Source organism: Coenobita brevimanus, chromosome 6, assembly GCF_032717465.1.
Source record: "Coenobita brevimanus isolate Jiangsu-jjx chromosome 6, ASM3271746v2, whole genome shotgun sequence".
NCBI classification, from domain to species: Eukaryota; Metazoa; Arthropoda; class Malacostraca; order Decapoda; family Coenobitidae; genus Coenobita; species Coenobita brevimanus.
Window position 1 is genome coordinate 6,958,540 of NC_136959.1, and position 8,953 is coordinate 6,967,492.

General features: G+C 43.0%; 1 protein-coding gene across 1 annotated transcript in view; it reads left to right on the plus strand.

The window, feature by feature from the left end:
- Positions 1-8,953, plus strand: part of LOC145399635 (uncharacterized) — an 80,782-nt gene that overhangs the window by 61,292 nt on the left and 10,537 nt on the right. The window lies entirely within an intron of this gene.

The window sequence follows — 8,953 nt, forward strand, 5'->3', positions numbered from 1 at the left end:
AAGTGACAGGAAAGATGGGACAAGGAGGAAGAGAGGAGGGCGGACGCAGAAAAAGAACGTTAAGGATGAAGGAAGAAGTAAGCAGCACTCCAAGTGAGTGGATGATGGTCGCCACCACCTACCACCTATGTACTATTTCAATAGTATTAAATAAAGCAAACAAACTACTAATGTGAAACTACTAGTGAAATAGTGGCACTGATGTCATTGCTCCTGCTCTTTAAGCAAAAGGAATTTCTATATACTTTGTGCTGAATAATGTGCTGAGGTGGGATGAAAAACGATATCTGCTTCAGGAAAAACGTGGGATAGAATGAATACTTGTGTTCATTGTATTCTGTGAGTTATCGAGGCATGAAGTGCTCAAGTCTTCAAATATTTAGGTGGCGTGGTATGCAAGGATCAAAGTGAAAGCAATGAAGTGAAAGAAAGTGTGCATCAGGGAAGGGAAATTGCAAGCACAAGGGAGGCAGTGATAAGGAAGATGGAAGTGAGCTAGGAAGTCATCAAGCAATTGCAAACCAGAACTGTGATCCTCATTATAACGCATGGTAAAGTTTGGGATTTTATCGTAAGGACAGAAGTCAAAAGCGAAGGGAATGCAAACGATTTTTTTTTTTTTAAGGAGCATGTGGGGTTACATGGAGACAGACAGACAAATAAGGAAATTCAAAAGAGTTGCTGTGCTAACGTGGCTGTGCTGAAAATAAGAAGTATGTGGAGATGATCTGGCCTCGTGGAGAGAATGCAGAATACGTGATTGACTGGGAGAGTTTATGTGAGTGAGGTGGAAAATGCTAGAGGGGAGAGGGAGACCGAGGACGAGATGGAGTGATGGGGTAGATAGATTTATGAGTGAGGATAGTGTGAGCTCGTTGGAGAGCTGCTTGATGGCAGAGGATAGGGCGACATGGAGTTAACTGCTTTCTGTGAACCCTTTTGTCACGGGGTTTTTATGATATCACGGTGTTTTTAAAATAAATGCTTAAATATTATTTAAATTGATAATAATATTCAATAATATTGAAGAGCAGAGACAATGATTGTCTTGCTACATCAAGCAACGATTACTTTACGCTGGCTTAGCACGATTCTCTGAGAACGAGAATTTATAAACTTTCTCAACAGTACACAGCAGAGACTAATTACTCACGAATGCTGAATTAGTACTTTTAGCCTCTGGAGAAAGTTACTTCACCCCTGACAATAAATAACTAATACTAATAATAATAACATCAGGTTCTTGCCGATGCTTAACCCCTAGGTGGCACAACGGATATTAAATTAATACAACAAGACTGGTCTAAGTACCAGTTATGAAAGCAAACGTTTATGCAAGCTAGGAGCTATACGGAAAATAAACTTAATTTGGAGAAATGAAACAAGATTTTACTTTACATTGAGCTCAAGAAAAAGAACTGTTAAATTTATTGATTACAAAAATAAATTTAACGTTACAATTCAATTCAAATCAATGAGACGCACTCACTCACTCACACAAAAGCTAAATACTTATGCCTAGGAAAAACACCTTAACTAAACTCTTAAAACTACAAAATACACAAAGGAAATACCAGTCGATGAATGCTATGTATCACCCGGGGGGTGGGAGTTTGGATTAACTGTACTAGTGGAGTTTGGGTGCTAGCTGACCTCTCACACTTCTTGAGCACAGGACCTCTCTCCGTCAAAGCAACAACTAGACTGAATTCAAATGATATATAGGCAGGACGCACAAGCCACCGGAAGAAGGCGTGGCTAACGGTTGAGGGAAGCAGAGGCGAACAATAAAGAACAATAGTATCGCTCAGTACAGCACTTAGTGAAGTGCATTAAATCGGTCACTTTTGAAAACAGTGACTAATGTTTTGGAAAGTATACCCCGAAATGGAGGGAGAAACGGTTAGCTGAGCGATACACAGTGAGTTTTCCACTAATAGTTCATGGCTTCTCACAAAAGGGAAATGTCGCGAATTGATTCGTGACATTACGCCCTTACAAAGTTAAATTTTTTCCTTATGGAAAAAAATTTGTAGATATATATATATATGTACACATCCTAACTCAGTCACACAAGATTCACACTGTGGTGTGTGTGCTATCCTGCTACAGGAGAAAGTCACAGTCGCCAGTAAGCGAAAAAACCTCGTATTTACGTTATTAGAAGCAAGCTTGAGGGAAAAACTCCGTGACGACGGTGAAAATCCTGTACTCAGGTCAAACTGAGCGAAAAGTCGCTACATTTACACTGACAACTAATTGTTGTGTAGCGTGATGTATGTAATACTCGGTGTAGGTGTGACAGTTGTAGTGTAACTGTACCTACGTGTAAAATGACATAGTAAATAATAACATGGCGACGACGAAGGCAGAGGAGAAGAGGCGGCAGCGTGCGGCAGACGATCAGCTGGTCCGCACAGCAAAACTGCTACACCCATTGCTGAACCTGCAAAACCAATTGAGGTGGAGCATCAAAAATGTCAATGAGACAAAATTTTATTATGTTACAATTACTCTCTCTGCCTAGCAGTCAGTGCTACAACGTATATTCGAGGTCGCCATTAATTATAGCACACGATTATGGTCGGCAAGTTGAGAATCCTTGTGCAAACTCGGGTCTTCCACAGCCTCGAACTGCACACGGGTCCTCAACCTTTATTCCTAAATTTCCGACAGAGGATACCTATCCTGGTGAAATATAATTCGCCCATCACACTAAAATAGAAAATGGGAGGAAGTGCCTTAACCTACAGTACTTATAACAGTATCGGAGAGCTGAGAATCCTTGTGCAAACTTGGGTCTTCCATAGCTTCAAGTCGCCTCTGCGGAGTTCTCACTTCCCCCTTAACCTACAATACTTATATTAGTATCGGGGAGCTGAGAATCCTTGTGCAAACTCGGGTCTTCCATAGCCTCAAGTCGCCTCTGCCGAGTTCTCAGTTCCCCCTTAACCTACAGTACACGTGTATGTACAGGCCCTGGACATACTGTGTCCTGTGGGGCCAACAAGTGAGACGTCAGGTCTACACTTTTGACTGGGAACCAGGCTGGTCCTTGGATTACTCAAATAAAAGCTGGAAACCCTGGTGAAATATTATTCGCCCAGTCTTCTCCCTTAACTTACGGTACATAATATGTATGTACAGGCCCTGGACATAATGTGTCCTGTGGGGCCAATGGGCGAGATGTCAGGTCTGCACCCACTTCACCACTACCCTGTCTCTCAACTGACTCAGAGATTACAGGTGTGGTTACGAATGGCACAGGAAGGGCATGTCCCTGACTAGTGGTGATACTTTGGCACACACTGCAGGAACGGACAAAACTGTCTATGTCTCGTCCCATCCCTGGCCAGAAAAAGTCAGCTCGGATACGGCCCTGGGTCTTCCTTTTGCCCATGTGACCTGAGGCTGAACAATGACCCCATTGTAACACTGCTAGGCAGTACTTGGCGGGAACGACAAACTGCAGTCGAACCTTGCCCTCGGGTGTTCGTGACTCACGGTAGAGCCGTCCTTGTTTGCGAAGGAACTTGGCTCGACCTCCCCGTGAATACTTAATCACTCGACCCTTTTGTTTGTTCCGTACAGCAGCAAGTGTCGGGTCAGAATGTTGTTCTTGTACAACAAGTTGACTGCACATCAGATCTTGCGGCGATTCAATGATCACTGGGGTGACACAGTCTGGAGCCTCAGTCATGGCTCGTGTTACCGCAGCAGCCGAAGTCTGAGTAGCGCCATCATCGGAGCAACTATCCTTGGCTCCTTGAATATTTCCAATGATGAGTTCAAATAAGGGTTCTGGCATGACAACTGCAAATGTCGTACCAGTATAAAATGGAGATGCCACCTGGATACATGCCTAAGGGAACAATCTCACTGATCCATCAATAAGGTTTGCATGGATCTGTCGACCTGTATACTGCTCAGGCCGAACTAAACTCTGCTTGACAGAGCAACCTGAGGAACCATTGTCTCTCAGGACCTTCACAGGAATGCCTCCCACAAACCCTGGCTGTACAAGGAAGGTACTGTCACCTGTGGTGGGGCCTGTGGAGGAAGCAGCTAGCCACTCATGAGGCTGCTGAATTGATGTGGCGAACATTGTGCCTTGTGGATTATATTGGGGAGATGGAACATTGGCCATCTGTGGAGGGGGGTTCACTGCCACTGTGGGACTAGTGAACTGTGGGGAAGTACCCACACTGGTAGGGACGTGACCACCGTGCTGCTGCTGAGGAATGAAGGCTGCATTTGCTTCCTGCCTCTTTTGAGCTGGTGGTGAAAAAGTTTGTCCCGACGGTCGGTTGCATGGCTGATACTGCTGCTGGTTAGGGTACTTGTTGTACCTCTTCCACTCAGGTTTCTGAGTGTTTTCCCCCTGGTCCTTCCACTGCGGTTTTGGACCTTGGCCATTATTCTGAGAATGACCTTGTTGCTGGGATTCAGTCTGAGATGGCTTCCCAGACTTGGCAGTATCTTTTCTGCTCCAGATGTTTTGCTTACGAGCTTGATACCCGTATGCAGTAAAGAATGCGTCAGCCTTCTCTGCCATTTGGCTGGCATCTTTCACCTGGCAGATCTTAAGCTGTGCTATGAGCTCAGCAGGCCACGACCTCTCTAGCTGTGTACGCAGCATAAGGTCAATTATCCCCTCACGCATGGAAGGAGTTTCATCTTTCTCCATCCACTCATTTAAGTAAGCTGTGAGACGATCAAGGAACTGAACAGCTGTCTCCTTGTCTTGGAGACGAGCTCGCATGAACTGAACTTTGGCGTCGTCTACTGTGAGACCATACGCCTTAATGAGTGCAGCTTTCATCATCTCATATGTGAGATTGTCTCTACGAATTCTGTGGAGAATATCGAGGGCAGGGCCCTCAAATAGGCTAAGAAACTGAAGCCGCTTAGCTGCCTCATCCAGTTGATACATGTCTGCCATGTCCTCAAAACGAGCTATGTACGGCTCAATTCGCTCGCTTTCCTTGTATGAAGGAAGCTTGATGCGTGGGGTCACCAGGACATGTGCAGGGAGAACGCTCGTGGAGCTTGGACCAACTGCACCAGACGTGTCTGAAGCCAAGGAATCTCGCTGGAGCTTCAGCACTTCAAATTCATGTTCTCGTTCTTTGTCTCGTTGTTCACGCTCGTATTCGCGCTGTTCTCGCTCGTATTCGCGCTGTTCTCGCTCGTGTTTGCGTTGAATCTTACGCTCTTCACGGGCATCATTCTCGGGCTGCTGCTCCTGATTATGCCGTGAGAGTATATACTCTTTAATTTCGGTTGGGTCCGAAAGACCCATATCTTTGGCTTCCTGTAAGTATACAGTAGTAGCCATGGCGCTAATTTATTAAGCAAACCGAAATTGAGTACTGACTGCTTAGCGACGAATACTAATAAACACAAGTAAAGAATACAGACACAAGCTAGTGGTGACCAGTCTTATCTAGTTAACTGGCAAAGAATAAATCAAAAATGTAAATGACTGGGAAGACTCAATAATAGACACAATGGGTAGCGACTACCCAGGAGCGAATAAAATCGTCTGGCGTTACCAAGAATAAACTAGAGTTAAGTACTCTATTGATTAATAAAGCAAAAATTCACTTGCTAAATTAAGGGTAAACACCAGTAAGCTTGTGCCTATAAACTTTAATAATAAATACCTAAATATGAACGAGTGAGCACTATCTCGTGAATAGCTTTATAGCTAGGAGTTAATATCCTGGAATGAGGTCGCCAATTGTCACGGGGTTTTTATGATATCACGGTGTTTTTAAAATAAATGCTTAAATATTATTTAAATTGATAATAATATTCAATAATATTGAAGAGCAGAGACAATGATTGTCTTGCTACATCAAGCAACGATTACTTTACGCTGGCTTAGCACGATTCTCTGAGAACGAGAATTTATAAACTTTCTCAACAGTACACAGCAGAGACTAATTACTCACGAATGCTGAATTAGTACTGTTAGCCTCTGGAGAAAGTTACTTCACCCCTGACAATAAATAACTAATACTAATAATAATAACATCAGGTTCTTGCCGATGCTTAACCCCTAGGTGGCACAACGGATATTAAATTAATACAACAAGACTGGTCTAAGTACCAGTTATGAAAGCAAACGTTTATGCAAGCTAGGAGCTATACGGAAAATAAGCTTAATTTGGAGAAATGAAACAAGATTTTACTTTACATTGAGCTCAAGAAAAAGAACTGTTAAATTTATTGATTACAAAAATAAATTTAACGTTACAATTCAATTCAAATCAATGAGACGCACTCACTCACTCACACAAAAGCTAAATACTTACGCCTAGGAAAAACACCTTAACTAAACTCTTAAAACTACAAAATACACAAAGGAAATACCAGTCGATGAATGCTATGTATCACCCGGGGGGTGGGAGTTTGGATTAACTGTACTAATGGAGTTTGGGTGCTAGCTGACCTCTCACACTTCTTGAGCACAGGACCTCTCTCCGTCAAAGCAACAACTAGACTGAATTCAAATGATATATAGGCAGGACGCACAAGCCACCGGAAGAAGGCGTGGCTAACGGTTGAGGGAAGCAGAGGCGAACAATAAAGAACAATAGTATCGCTCAGTACAGCACTTAGTGAAGTGCATTAAATCGGTCACTTTTGAAAACAATGACTAATGTTTTGGAAAGTATACCCCGAAATGGAGGGAGAAACGGTTAGCTGAGCGATACACAGTGAGTTTTCCACTAATAGTTCGTGGCTTCTCACAAAAGGGAAATGTCGCGAATTGATTCGTGACACCTTTTACTAGAACTAAGGCATCTTGCTCGATATATTACTAGACAGATAGTATTCCCCCCGTCCCTCCTCTCTCTCTCTCTCTCTCTCTCTCGCTCTCTCTCTCTCTCTCTCTCTCTCTCTCTCTCTCTCTCTCTCTCTCTCTCTCTCTCTCTCTCTCTCTCTCTCTCTCAATAAGGTATTCTAGTTTTCCTCTGTATCTTTGCCCTCCTCTCTCTTTCCCTCTACTCCTTCTCCCTCCCTCCTGATTCTTGCTCACCTCGTCATCTCTAATTCTTCTCCAAGTTTATCCTTTTTCTGAAGTCGGCTGCCTTGTTCTACGGTGTGGTATCTCTTTGGTGTGCGAGGTTGTTGTCTTTCTCCAGAGGCTGCTTTACACTCGGTAAGGCAGTGTTTGAATAGAGTGAAGGCATTTTAAGTTCTCGGCACTTATTTTACTGACAGTAGGCCTATTTTCTCCGACTGGATTCATATTTCTCTTCACTCATTTTTCTACTCTGCCTACTTGTTTCAGCTTTTTATAGTTTTCGTCATATAGTATTTTACTGTACAAACTGTGTTCACTGCATATTTTTGACGTAGATAGTTCTTTAAACATCTCTTCTCGTCCGCCACACCTCTCCTTTGCCTTCTTGCTCTCTACCATTTTCCTACGTAGAATATATTAACTATTCCCAAGCAACACAACCGATTCTGCATTTAAATCAGATGTACCGTATTCCATGTTTGTCTGTTCATCATCTACTGCATTTTTATTCAAAGATTTTCGTTGTCCTTTCTTTAAACGCTTCTTGCCCCAGTATGTTTAGAGGTTGAAGCGTTTTTTTAATTAGTAATCTTCAGTTTCAGCCACTGCTTATATTTCCGTCGGTTTCACTTCTACATGTAACTATTGTGTTCATTAATTTTTAGGTGACATCCTTTCACCGCTAAATATCAATATAAATGAATAAAAAATTTTGTTTGGAGTTGCCTCTGGTTCTGCTTGTTTCCCTCACACACTCCATTATCTTTTTTCTGCCTTCCATTCATCCTTCTATTTTTCGTGCTGCCCCTTCCTGTTATCAGTATTTATCCTTTCACCCTCCCTTTCTCTTTTTCTCTCACAAAATAGTTATCCCAACTTTCTCTCTCTCTCTCTCTCTCTCTCTCTCTCTCTCTCTCTCTCTCTCTCTCTCTCTCTCTCAACAAATGTTCGATACACTGTAGATGATAAAATAGGTACTGACGGGAACAACTGTCAAAATAGGGAAGTGGAGATCGGAGTGGCCTTTAAAAATAGTTATAAACCAAAAAAGAAAATGGATTGGCACAATAATACATAATGCATCCAAGGTACTGTAGAATTTTCTCCCGATGGTGCATGTTAACTTGGAGTCTGGAAGTCTTTAATGTACCGTCTCGGAGTCTTCAGTGTACCGTCTCGGAGTCTCGCAGTCTTTAGTGTACCGTCTTGCAGTCCCGCTGTCTTTAGTGTACCGTCTCGTAGTCTCGCAGTCTTTAGTGTACTGTTTTGCAGCCCCGCAGTCTTTAGTGTACCGTCTAGCAGTCTTTAGTGTACCGTCTCCTAGTCTCGGAGTCTTTAGTGTACCGTCTTGCACCCTCGTAGTCTTTAGTGTACCGTCTCATTCACTCTCCCTCACCCTCATATCCTTTCTTGCTGAATTAACTCATCCAGTCTTCCACACACATGACTGAAGTAGTTCGAGGTTCATAACAGATAGTCAGTGCAAGTTTCTGGTATAGTTGGTTTCGAAACAGCCACTGAATAGGCTTTGAGGGCTTCGGATATGATGGTCGGGAGGTTACTACACTACGGCGGGTCACACTAGGGTTTAAGTGTCCACCGGTTTATTTATCCGTCTCTACAGTACATATCATCAGCCGGGACGGGGGTTTATATCGTCAGTTAAATTAGCATGTTACTGTCCATACTTATCTCGTATTTCTACATGATGTCTGATAAATCCCATTTCTTTTTTCACAGTACAAATCCTCATAAGCATATTCTCCCGCCACAGCTGCAGTCTAGCCATTTTTAATATTCGTTTTGTCCACGTGACTAGACGTCAAAAGATAGCAAGGTGGTCAGCTCACCAACTGTTACTGTCCTACTCTCTTTCCGTTTTTCACACTTTTCTTCCCTCATCCCCTCCTAATTTCC